Here is a 12,967-nt window from a genome sequence, read left to right as displayed (position 1 = left end):
TCGGAATCTGGGGATGTACTGTATGGTGATTAACACAATATAATAAAATAAAATTAAAAAAAAAAAGAATGTAAGGAAGAGAAGAGTACTCCTGGTTTAAAGCTCTGAAGGGCCCACTTATGTAGATGCATCTGGAAACTGGTAACTTAAACTTCTCTTAGTCACTTTGAACTTAGGAAAAAAATGGACACATGAGCAGGGTTTTAGAACTCAGGTCTTCATAAATGAGATAGCTGCCATATAGAGCTTTACGTGTGGTTAATTACACAAATATTTATTGCACATCTCCTCTGTGATGGACACTTTCACACACGTGAACTAATTTATTCACTCAATAATTCTGTAAGATAGATATCACCACTATCACCATTTTATGGCTATGGAAACGAAATCTGGAGAATGTCAAAGTAGTCTCTTTTGATTCCAAGATGCTGTTTTACCTCTCCATACATAGCTGCCTCTTTGTATCAGCCAAATGAATGAATGAATAAATAACACGATGCTAATATGGATTATAATTCTACCTATGCTTCACACAGTTAAAAAAAAGGCTTGATTTTTGAATGCACAACTATTACTTTATATAATGTCACCAATATATATGTAGTGTGTGTGTGTATATAATGCCACCAGTGTTACTTGATATAATACCACCAAGTCCCACTGCTGTGGTTCTCTCTTCTGACCTTTAAAATACCTCCAGGGGCACAGAAGGGGCATGCATCAAGTGGTTTCAGTGAGTACATAACAAAGTCAAACAGGACTCCCAGGAAGGGTTACTCTTCAATATGTATCTTCGATGCAATTTACAAAACATCTTGTAGCACAGCCTCCTTGTTGAGGGCCTTCCTTGTCTCTGGAAATCCTTTGTACTGATACAGAGTAGAGAAAATGGCTGAGAATCCGAACCACAGTTGTTTGCAAGGGTGTAATTTCTCCAGTGCTCCTGTGCAAATTGTGGCTCTAACAAAACCTCATCTCTCTCAACCTAATCATTCCGTGACACATTCAGGACGATACAACATGGTGAAATGAAGACTGAGGAATTAGAATAAATTGTATCCAGGGAAAATCTCCCTCAGAGCTCTGACATGACAACCTGCACATGAATAATCTAAATACTCATTTGGGGTAATAGAAGAGCCATCAACAAATTCGTTTCTTAAGACAACATTTTCATTTCAACTGTCAACTGACAAGGGGTCCCCATAATATATTGCCATTTGCATTTTGCATCAGTAACAAAGAAAATGTACTTGAATTTCACAAATATGTATGAATCATACTTTCAATTTTAAAAAGGGACTCAGCCTCATCAAAAATTTTCACAAAATAGCTGTCACAAGGGTTTAAACCTTGTAAATCATTTCACGACAAGAACTACAAGTTGGACAGTAAGTAATGGACTTGTTTCCAGTTAACCAACTTATTCCATACTTTAAATATATGTATTTATGCCTTCAGATGCCTGTCGTTTAAACAACTCCTCCCATATTACTCTCTTTCCAGCTTAGCAGTAGCCGGATTCTTTAGAAAGAGCCTTCCGTGAAGCAAACCAGCACTAAAATGACTATTACTTCTTATCGAGTAGTATATCCCAGCTCAGAGCACCAGGGAGAGTAGGAATAAGAAATATGTAAATGCTCCATGTATTAATTTGCCTGTCTAGACACCAGATTCATTTGTGGCTGTTCTGCCTTCCTATTCCATGAGAGGCAGGAGAATTCTGGGTAGGAAAGTGGGCTTTGGCATCTCACTTTGTTAGATCTTTTTCTTCAACAAAAATGGAGGAAGGAGATGAAGAGTTGGTATCTTTGTCCTTGGCTAGTGGGGGATTTGGAGTTGTGAGGAAAATAACTGTATGTCCCTTTTAAAAGGCAAATGGCAAAAACAAACAAACAAACAAACAAACAAGCCATATGAACACATATTTAGCCTCACTAATAAGCAAAGATCTACAAATTCATTATGCTATGAGTATCACAAGTTGAGAAATTTGCATATTATTTGACTCAGCTATTCTCATTTTAGCCAAAGGAAAATATCATAGCTATGATCAAAAATTTATGTATACAGTTATTCATCTTGGCATTGTTTTAATGATAAAAAAAGGTGAAAATCCTTCATTATTCATCAGAAATAATGATCCATCCTCACAATGAAATATTAAGCAGGGACTAAAACTGGAAAGATTCCACAGGATTCCATTGGGCAAAAACTGCAGGTCCTATGAAATAGGATGTAGAGTTCTGCTTCCACTTGGGATGTAAAAAGTTAAAAGAGAACATCGTTTCCATCAGAACAATGAGAGAAGATGGGCAATATACAAAATCACTACTTCTCTTGAGCCCACCAGAGACATGAGGTCACAAGGCAACTAAGTGATTGAATTCCAAAGAGTGGTAGGCCATTCATGAACTGCTTCACTTGACAGACCATAAGGGAAAGATGTGGCCACAATATTAGTAGATGAGAAGAAATCAGCTAAAAATTTAATGACTCCTTAAAGGCCAAGTGTGGCTAGTGCATCTCTGTTGGGAAGAGCTTAGAGCCTCAGACACAAGGGAGTTTGCACTCACCCTCCAGTTCTTTACTACAGACATGCACTGGGTGTTCACAAGAAAGTCAGAGGCAAAGGAGGAGATTGGAGAGAGCCCCCCTCCACCATATAGACATGCAGGCGGTGACCAGCTGCCATCAAAAGACAAACACAAAGCCTTGACTTCTTCCCCAGAGACTTCTCTTGCAGAGCCAAAGTCTTAAGCCGCTGGGGGAGGGCAGAAAACCTTCCACCTCTAGGACCAGGCAAAAGTCCAATGCTTCTGTGAGAATAAGAGAAGCAAAACCTGCTCGTCTCTGAGGGGGGAGTAGGAAACTCTCATCCCACCCACAGACATAGGCAGAGCCACTGTTACTGAGGGAGGGGTGGAAGCAAAACCCTTCTCTGCCCTGGTTTGTGCCCAGTATTCAGCACTGTTCCAAAGCAGAGACCTCCTACTGTTGGGGGACAGGCAAGATGCTCCAGAAGCCTTAACCCCAAGGTTCAGGCACACAGGGCTTGCCTCAGACTGATACAGAGCCAGGACAACAAAGAAATCCCAAACCCCTACTACAAGACATGCATAGAGAAGCAAGTAATAGAAGTCCCCCCTACTTGGGATAGGGGCCAGAGCATAGAGAGAGATGTCCTCTGTGGCGTAGGTATGCAGGGACAGCTGAAAGCTGAGTGCAAAGCATTAATACTTAGAAATCCTCTTTGGTACTCAAGGGTCTACTCTAAGCATATGATAACAACAGCTATCTACTGAAGTCTGTGGTACACTAAACCCAAATCTAATTTAACTCCTGATTGACTGACTCAACCTTCACCCTCTACCACCCTCCCCCCTGCCCCACTAATGTCCTGAAAGAAGAACAGGTGTGGCCATTGACAAGCACAAATTATATTTACCTTAGTTTTTCTGTTCTTCTAGACATGTCCTGCATATATTAAAAATTACAAAGCACATAAAAATGTAAGAAAAAAAACACTGTCAAGAGATAAAGCAATTAATAGAACCAGACTCAAAGATAATTCAGCAGTTGCTAATATCAGGGACTTTACTATAATTAACATGTTAAAGAGATCTAATGAAAAACGTGGGCAATATGCATGAATAGATGGGAGATATCATCAGAGAGATAGAAGGTATAAAAGTGTCAAATGCAAACGCTGTACTTAAAAAATAGTGTCAGAGATATAGAATTCCTTTAATGGGTTCATGGGCAGATAAAACATAAGGAAAGAATTAGTGAACTTGAAGATATGTTAATGAAATTATTCAAATGGAAATATAAGTTAAAAAGGAGTGAATTAAATAGAACAGCACCTCCAAGAGATGTGGGAAAATATCAAATGGTATAACATAGATGTCACTGAAGTTTCTGAAGAAGAGAGAAGGAAAACAAGGCCAAAAATAGTTTGAAGAGCTAATGCCCAAGAATTTCCCAAAATTAATGAAAGACAACAAGTCTTGGTTCCAAGAAGCGCAAAGAATCTCGAGCAGGATAACTGCTTCCTCACAAAACAAACAAACAAACAAACAAAAACTAAACAAAACAAAAATCCCTAGACATATCCTGAGTCAAACTGCTGAAAAGCAAAGATAAAGAACTCTTGAAGGTAGTGAGAAAAAAGAAACATTATATGCAGAGGAATAATAAGAAGAATCACAGAAGACTTCTCAGAGACTACACAGAGCATAAGACAAGGGATTTACATCTTTTAAATCTGTAAGAAAAGACTTGTCAATCCAGAATTTTATGTTGGGTAAAAATACCTTTCAATAATGAAGATAAAAAAAGACCTTCAGACAAACAAAAGCTGAGAATTTATTGTCAAAAGGCCTGTGATACAAGAACTGTTAAAGGCAGTTCTTCAGGCAGAAAGATGGTATCAAATGGAAATTGGTACATACACACATAGAAAACAAAGTGAAATAAAGAAGACAATATTAAATATAGTTCTTATTTTAATCACTTTTATGTATTTAAAGATTTTATTTATTTGAGAGAGAGCATGAGTTGGGGGGGTGGAATAGCAGAGGGAGAGGACAAGCAGACTCCACTCTGAGTGTGGATCCTGATGCAGGGATCAATCCCAGGACCCTGAAATCATGACCTGAGCCAAAATCAAGAGTTGGATGCTTAACTGACTGAGCCACCTAGGTGCCCCTGTTATTTTAATTAGTCTTAAATAGTATGCAGGGTATGAATAAAGTTTGGTAAAAAGAAAGCAGAGCATGATTCATTAAATATAGAAGGATATACAACCAAATTTTAACTTACTTTTTTTCTAAGTGGAAGGATTACAGATTATTTTATCCTTTATAAAGTTTATTTGCATTTGCTAAATTTTCTGCAATGAACTTTTATTACATTTTGTACTAAAAGTAGAATTTTATTTGTATTTTCTGTCTTAAATATTTTTTAAAGATGATGTATGGATCCCAAGAGCTGTGAGGTTAGAAAAATTTTATAAGGTAATTGTTGGAGGAAATAACTAGAAAATAAATTTTCTGTTACAAAAAGTTTTCTCCACTTTTCTGCCCTTCTGGGAAAAAAAGAGACACTGAAAAGGCAAAAAGGGGTTTCTTCTTTGATGGCATAAGCCATTGGTAATACATCTAACTTTTAAGAGCATAAATATTAAATAAAAACATTTTATAGGAGTTATTGCTGCTCTCTCTACTGGATGAAGCCTTGGAACTGGAGCCACATGCATGACTGAAGGCCTCTTTATTCCAAGAAAATATTAGAAGATGAATCTCTATGTGGTCTAGAAAGACAGCCAGGAATTGATAATATCTAAATATTACTGAAAATTTATACTTGTACCAAAATGTCTTTTATAAAATTTAATCTTGCTTTGACTTCTATATAATTATTTAACTTTTACTTTAAATTTAGCTAAGATTTATTAAATTTTACATTAAAATTTAGCTAAGATTTCTCTTGGCTTTGGTAGTTAAGTAGTATTTTGCTAGAGAAAGAATAATTTAGTGCAAACATCTGCTATTCTTTTTTGATGGTTAATTGAGGCCACAGGGAGTCAGAATAGTTAGAATTCAAGTCCAGAATCCAGATACCATCATCTACATGATAGTTATTGAAAGAATCAGAGATAATGAGTGAAAAGACACAAAGTAAGTATATAATAGGCAGCTAACAAATGGCAGCTATTATTGGCTACTGAAGTGTATTGAAGATATATGAAGAGGCCTTCACTGTCATCAACAATGAAGCTAAGATAACATTTACAAAGAGCAGTTCCAGAATCTATTGACACCTGTTAATTAATATGTCTGACATGCTAGTCAGTGAAGTATTGAGATTCCAGACATTTGAGAAACTGTCTCCTCATCTTGCCAGGGGAATTTCACATAGAAATGAAATGGTCAATGTGGGGAAAGAAAAAGGACTGTTAATGCTGTTGATATACTTTTATGCACCCAGAGGGGGGGTGGTGAGAGGAAGGAAGAGAGAGAGAGAGTCAAATTGGTAAAGGCTTACAAAGTTCTCATAGGAAAAGTACCTGTTACAGAGGCAAACAAATAACATTTTGAGTTGGAAATTTTTAAAAAGTCAAAATGAGCTATTGAGTTATATGCCACACTGGTTTCTCCCTTGCCCGAATTTTTAACCACTAAAATAGGGAAATGTTGGTGTTGATGCCGCAGACTCAAATTGAATCATCTCTTTCTTGTATTCCAGAGTACAGTTCAGCTCTCTGGTTATAGCAATCAGTCGCTTTAGAAAGGCCAAATGTTTAAGAAGAGTAAAGGGTGTTCTACCTCTTCCACTGACTTTTTTTTTTTTTTTAAAGATTTTATTTATTTATTCGACAGAGATAGAGACAGCCAGCGAGAGAGGGAACACAAGCAGGGGGAGTGTGAGAGGAAGAAGCAGGCTCATAGCGAAGAGCCTGATGTGGGGCTCGATCCCGTAACGCCGGGATCACGCCCTGAGCCGAAGGCAGACGCTTAACCGCTGTGCCACCCAGGCGCCCCTCTTCCACTGACTTTTAACGAAAGAAATCTAATTAAACATAGTTCACACTTCTTTTGCTGATTTCATCAGATCCTTGGAACTTAGAGATTCAGAATTTTAACTTATGATAAGTAGAGCTGGATGCAAGGACCACTATTCAAAGAAAATGTTTCATCCTCAAAACTTTTACAGTGCCATGATAAGATGCAAAGATTTGATGTGAGGGCAGAATGGGAGAGAAGATTCCAGGGCTCAGGCTGTTAACCAAAGATAGACTGCCCCTCAGAAATGGAAGACAAGATTCAAGGAGAGGGAATATTTACATACACAGGGAACATATGGAAAGACTAAATCAGAGCAAGATGGTGACATGAGGAGAGAATACAAGAGGACAAAAAAATCCTCATTCCCCCCGCCCCTGGAAAAGAAGAAAAAGTCTGCCTGAGCAGTTGGCTAAATGGCTTTTATTCTCTAATAAAACTGTGCGAAAGGAAGAACATCATAGCTTGGAGAACACGGTGTGACTAATGAGGGAATATATCCCCATGCAGAGAAGGGCACAAAGGGAGGAACAAAGCCCCCTGGCAGGTGAAGATACAATGACCGTGGGAACAGAAAGAGGCAAATAGACAAGAGGGAGTGAACCCAAACCAATTCATGGCACAGGGACTGAGCAAGAAGAGAGATGGAAAGGGGAGCAGAAAATGTCTGTCTGTGGAGAAAGAGGCCCAGTCAGGCAGAGGGCAGATGCATGGTGGGGCTCTCTCTCTCACATTCCCAAACCTAAATAGAGAGAGCTCTAGAAAGAGGGAGCAAGCGTCCTCAAGAATCTGGTTCTCCTGTTGACTGTCCCATCCTCAGTACCTAGAACAATTCCTGGTATGTAGTGAGTGCTCAAAATACAGTTGTTGGATGAAAAGTGATATATGCAGAAAAGGGAAGGAAGCCGAATCCGCTGAGAAATGCCACATGCGCATGGCTTGCATTATTAAGGCGTGAGTTGGCAGGCAGTATATCAAAGAGCCAGGCTCTGCTTGTAGCCTAAACAAGTGATGCCTACCCTGGGGCCAGTTTGGTTTTGCTGTTGCAGGACCATCAAGGACCCAAGTGAATCAGGCAAAGGTCAAACCAAGGGTAATTGATGAGCAAGGAAGTAGCAGAGGGTGGTTGTTCTTAAAAGGCACTGTCCCCTCGTCTGTCCCCAGATCTCACCCACAAGTCTAGATGTTTGAATATCTCATCAACCAGGGTCTCTCATTTGGGGATTATTTCCGTAGAGTTTTCCACAAAATACAACTAACCAACCAAGGCCTTGAATGTACTCAGACACTCAATGTTACTATTATCTAGACAATAATCGTTCTATTAACTTAGCAACAAATAGGGAAGGTCTCCAAGGAAAATGGACTCAGAATAGAGAGGACTTCCTGGAAGCCCCACATGGAACCTTAATCAAAGAGCGATGGATTTGTTCAGTGGAGGTGGGGTCACGTTGGTTGTAAATTCCCAGATGACTCATCCCACTCCCTAGGGGATCCCCTACATGGAAGATGAGGGGGCGAGATGGAGAAATGAGGATGAGTCAATTGCAGACCTGTCTGACTGCTCGCCCTGGCTATTTGATGTCACCAACACAGAATACATGTGGGGTTTAGACATAGCATTGACATAAAGTCATAAAAAAGAGGGTATCACTGAGACATGTGATGTTCAACATTGAAGAAAAAAATGGACTAATGATAACAGACCAGGGGAAAAACAGAAGTGAAGTAGGCCTCAAATAGATTCTAGCCATTCAAGTGTCAATCTTATTGGAATGGCAAAATTTATACATTTTCATACCTTCCCAGGGCACCAAAACAGAAGTGTTTCACTCTTCTAGATCATCCCAGCCATTTTCTTTCAGCTTATCTCATCACCATGGCAATGAGGCAAGGACCTTGTCTTCATATGTCTGGACTAGACTAGCATCCTTGTTAATTACTTCAAAAATGCACATGTCAGTGTCTGCATGCTTTTTCTAAGGAAATTTCTTGTCTAATAAGGGAATCGATGGGATAAGCCAAGCATTAGGAGGAACAACCCCTGGATTTTATCCTCACTCTGCCATCTCAGAAAAATGAGGTGAGATTCCAGTTTCTGCTCACAAAATGGTGGCAGAAAGGCTACTCACTTGCTTTATAATGAAAACATAAGACTGAGTAACTCGTGATGGCCAGTCATTTTGCTTACGTAATTAACTATGAGAGAGACTGCTAATTGCTTACCCCATATCAATTCACACTTTCTTCCATAGGAACAAAACCAGGATTTTATGCAAGGGTGGAATGCATCAACCAAGGGACTACATTTCCCAGTTTCCCTTGAATGCAGACACAGTTAATGAGAAGTGTGTGGATAAGCCGTGTGTGTCTCCTGGGAAAGCTCTTTATAGGTGACTGACTCAAGTGAGCAGTGTTAGCCCCCAGCCTCACCCCCAACTTCCTTTTGGTTGGAGCTCTAGTGATCACCTTGGACCTTAAAATGAAAGAATGAAAGTCATATGCTAAGGTTGAAGATAAAAGAATCCAGTGACCCTTGTGATGCTGTCATAACCTGGGCCTTCACAATTCTTTTATATGTAAGGGAAAGAAACTTCTATTCTGCTTAAGCCAAACACAACTCTTAACTGACAGACCCACTGCCAACCTTATGAATGGTCCCCTTCTAGGCTCACCCAAACATTTGCAGGACTCAGACCAAGAGCAGAGGTGGAGGCCCCTAGCCTGTGATCTGCACATTTCTCTTTCCACCCCTAGCTCTGTCCTCTCTCTGTGGACAGCCACGCTCATGCTTCTAAGCTCATCGTCAGGCTAACAGTGCGTCTTGACCACTCTTCAGGAGGACAGAGCCCTGGAGAGGCTGGTGTAGGCTCTAGAACTAGGCTCAGAGTCATCTGGGCAGGGAATTCCAGGTTCTCAGGACCCCAAGGCACGGTCAACAAGTGAGAGAAGATTCCAGGTGGTATGTGCCTTTGACCTGTGATCTCCTTACCCTATGGGGTAAAGCATAGCCCTTGTAGGATAGGACCTAGGGAAGGGCTCAGCTGCCAAAGTCTAAATATGATACCATTAGCTTCTCTCCCTCTTGCCTCCCACCACCTTCCTTTTTGTCATTCACAACTTGGCAGTAGAGTAAAACTTGAAGTAGTCCAGTTAACTACTTGTTATAACAGACTTGGTAAAATTATCTTTTAGAGGAAAAATCTAGAACTATAGCTTGAATTGTGTTGTTTTCCTGTTATCTTTAATGCCACTGTCTTCTCTCTTTTATTATACTGTATAATGGAAATTTGATCAAGTCTGGATCTCTGGCAAGCCACACCCAGCATGGAGCCCAACATGGGGCCCGAACTCATGACCCAGAGATCAAGACCTGAGCTGAGATCAAGAGTCAGACACTTAAGGGGCGCCTGGGTGGCACAATGGTTAAGTGTCTGCCTTCGGCTCAGGGCGTGATCCCAGCATTGTGGAATCGAGCCCCACATCAGGCTCCTCCGCTATGAGCCTGCTTCTTCCTCTCCCACTCCCCCTGCTTGTGTTCCCTCTCTAGCTGGCTGTCTCTATCTCTGTCAAATAAATAAATAAAATCTTAAAAAAAAAAAAGAGTCAGACACTTAACTGACTGAACCACCCAGGAACCCCTGGCAAGTTTTTCTTTGGTAAGTTGTCATGAGGAAATCTAAGCCCAAATTTATCAACCCACTGCAATATTCATGCTGGATCAGCACTAACATTAGTGGATCAGCTGCAAACCTAGGGCACCGAAACTGGAACAGGGCCTGACGCACTCAGAGAACCACATAGCAGCAGGTGGAGATTCCAGCTAGGAGAGGAGCTCTTAAGGTGTGCCACTGAAGTGACCAGGACTGGGTCCCTATTACTCTTGGTGTCCCCCACTCAGCTGAGGGTGGCAAGGACTGAGACCTCATGTGGCAGTGCTGCCAATGACAGGGTCCACCCCTACCCCAAATCACACCCCAAGGGCAAGGACTCAATCTTTAAGGAATCTGTGGCCTCTACATGGCCTGACTGGCAGGACCAGTAAAGCTGGTTTCATGAACATGAAAATACCCAAACTGTTGCACTATGTCTGTGTATTCTGGAAGCTCTCCCCTTTAGTGATTCCTGCAGTGATTTTAAGCCTTATTTTCAATTACGGATCTCTATGTTCTCCAGGCTGGGTAATTACCAAAGAACATGAGTACTCACCCACACTTCAGAGAACTGCTGTAACCCTTTCAAACCGCAAGGTATAATCAAAAGAACATTGAGCAGAGAATTTGAGATGTAGGTGGGCACCACAGAGTAAATGTTTGTGCCCCCCCAAATTCGTATGTTGAAACCTAATCCCCAGTGCAATGGTATTAGGAGGTGGGGCCTTTGGGAGGTGATTAGGCTATGAAGGTGGAGGCCTCACAAATGGGATCAGTGCCCTTATAAAGGAGACCCCAGAGAGCTCCTTCCTCTTTTCTTCCCTGTGTAGGAACAGCAAGAAGATGGCTGTTTATGAACCAGGGAGAAAACTCTCACCAGACACCAAATCTGTGGCACCTTGATCTTGGACTTCCCAGCCTCCAAAACTGTGAGAAATAAATGTTTGCTGTCTATGCTACCTAGTCTATGGTATTTTTGTTATAGTGCCCCGAAAGACCAAGACAGTGCTTCTATCTCCAACTTTCTATCTACATTTTGTTTATTCATTTTCCCATAGGAAAAATGGAAGACATGCTCTAAAGTTCAATGGCTCTATGTAGTTCTATGTAGTGACAGATATATTAAATATCCTTTCCATCATCTTCATCTCCTTGTCATCTTTCAGGTCTTGGCTTAGAAGCCAGTTCCTTCCATAGGCCTTCCCTCACCGTCACCAGCCTGCATTGTGTCCCCATGGTGCCCTGTACAACACCATTATAGCACTACTCTCACTAGGGTATAATCGTTTATAAATTTATCTGTGGGTTCCCTGCTGGTCTGGGGCGGGGGTGGCGGTACAGAAACCAGTCTTTAAGGTTGTATCTTCAGCACCAATTCTTAGCAGGAGCTTAATAATATACAAGGAATGATGATGTGAGTAGATGGTTTATTATAACTACAACCCCTTTTGGTCACTGGGCTGGTGATGAACGATGTTCTCAGATAACTATTTAGGGAACATGCTGAAATTGTTTTTGTTCTTCTGCCTGCATTTAGAAATAGTCTTCGGACATGTGTACCACCAGTATACACTTAATGAATCAGATTTTTTTTTTTTAAGGAAGAAGATGAAAAAAAAATGTCTTCTACTTTTATGATGAGAGAAACCCAGACTATTATACTCAGCTCAGTTCTCATTAATAAAATAGAAGATCTTTTGCCTTCTCATCTGAGCTCTTCAAATTAATCTAAGGCCTGATTGTCCCAAATCATTACTAATTATATAGCAATATCATTTATATCACAGAATTGGAAATGACATACATATTCAGTTGCAGAGTGATGGTTAAATAAACTGTGACACTAACTAGTGAACTCACACAGCCTTCAACAATGGTGCTTCCAAGATAATCCGAAGTTAAAAGACAAGACATAAAATTACATATGCAGTATGACTGTTATCATGCAACATGTATCAAATATATGGATAAAACGTGGAAAGATATGTTACAGATTACAAATAGTGGCTGTGTTTTTGTGTCAGGACTGTGAATTAGTTTCACCCTACTTTTCTGAATTTTGCAGATTTTCTTTTTTTTTTTTTTAAAGATTTAATTTATGTGACAGAGAGACAGCCAGCGAGAGAGGGAACACAGCAGGGGAGTGGGAGAGGAAGAAGCAGGCTCCCAGCAGAGGAGCCTGATGTGGGACTCGATCCCGGAAGGCGGGGATCACGCCCTGAGCCGAAGGCAGACGCTTAACGATTGCGCTACCCAGGTGCCCCTAGATTTTCTTTAATGACTTAATATTTTATGTTCACGGTGAAAAATCAAAACCAACAAATCATTTAACTGTTAATCGAAAACACCTTGTTATTTTCTGCTATAAAACTACTGGTGCGTCCACCTGAAAGAGCTGTGTTGAGACCCTCAAGGACCCTTGGGAGAAACCAACAGAAGCAGGGGATGGAAACATACTGAATCCTCTGGCCTGTGTTATAATAATAATCGCTGATCTAAGCTCTTAACTATATGCCAAGCACTTCCCACACATTTTGCTTCATTATGTCCTCATAAGAACTGTAGGAGACAGTGGTCAAAAGTGGTCAGATCTTTTTCTAGCACATGGAGGAGCCACAGAGTTTGATCCTAAGCGGTCTGTCTCCACGTCCGCCATTTTGTCACTATGCGCTGCTGCCCACTCCAATGTAAGGAGAGGTCAAGCGGAACGCGAGCACAATTCTAAGCCATACTTCCTTTCATGAA

General features: G+C 40.6%; 1 protein-coding gene across 1 annotated transcript in view; it reads right to left on the bottom strand.

Moving 5' to 3' along the window:
* SCD5 (stearoyl-CoA desaturase 5) overlaps nucleotides 1-12,967 on the bottom strand; it is a gene marked incomplete at its 5' end in the record, with an annotated part of 142,778 nt that overhangs the window by 23,794 nt on the left and 106,017 nt on the right. The window lies entirely within an intron of this gene.

This window comes from Ailuropoda melanoleuca, chromosome 11 (genome assembly GCF_002007445.2).
Source record: "Ailuropoda melanoleuca isolate Jingjing chromosome 11, ASM200744v2, whole genome shotgun sequence".
Lineage (NCBI taxonomy): Eukaryota > Metazoa > Chordata > Mammalia > Carnivora > Ursidae > Ailuropoda > Ailuropoda melanoleuca.
Note: the sequence above shows the minus strand (reverse complement) of the source record. Positions and strands in the feature narration are given on the sequence as shown.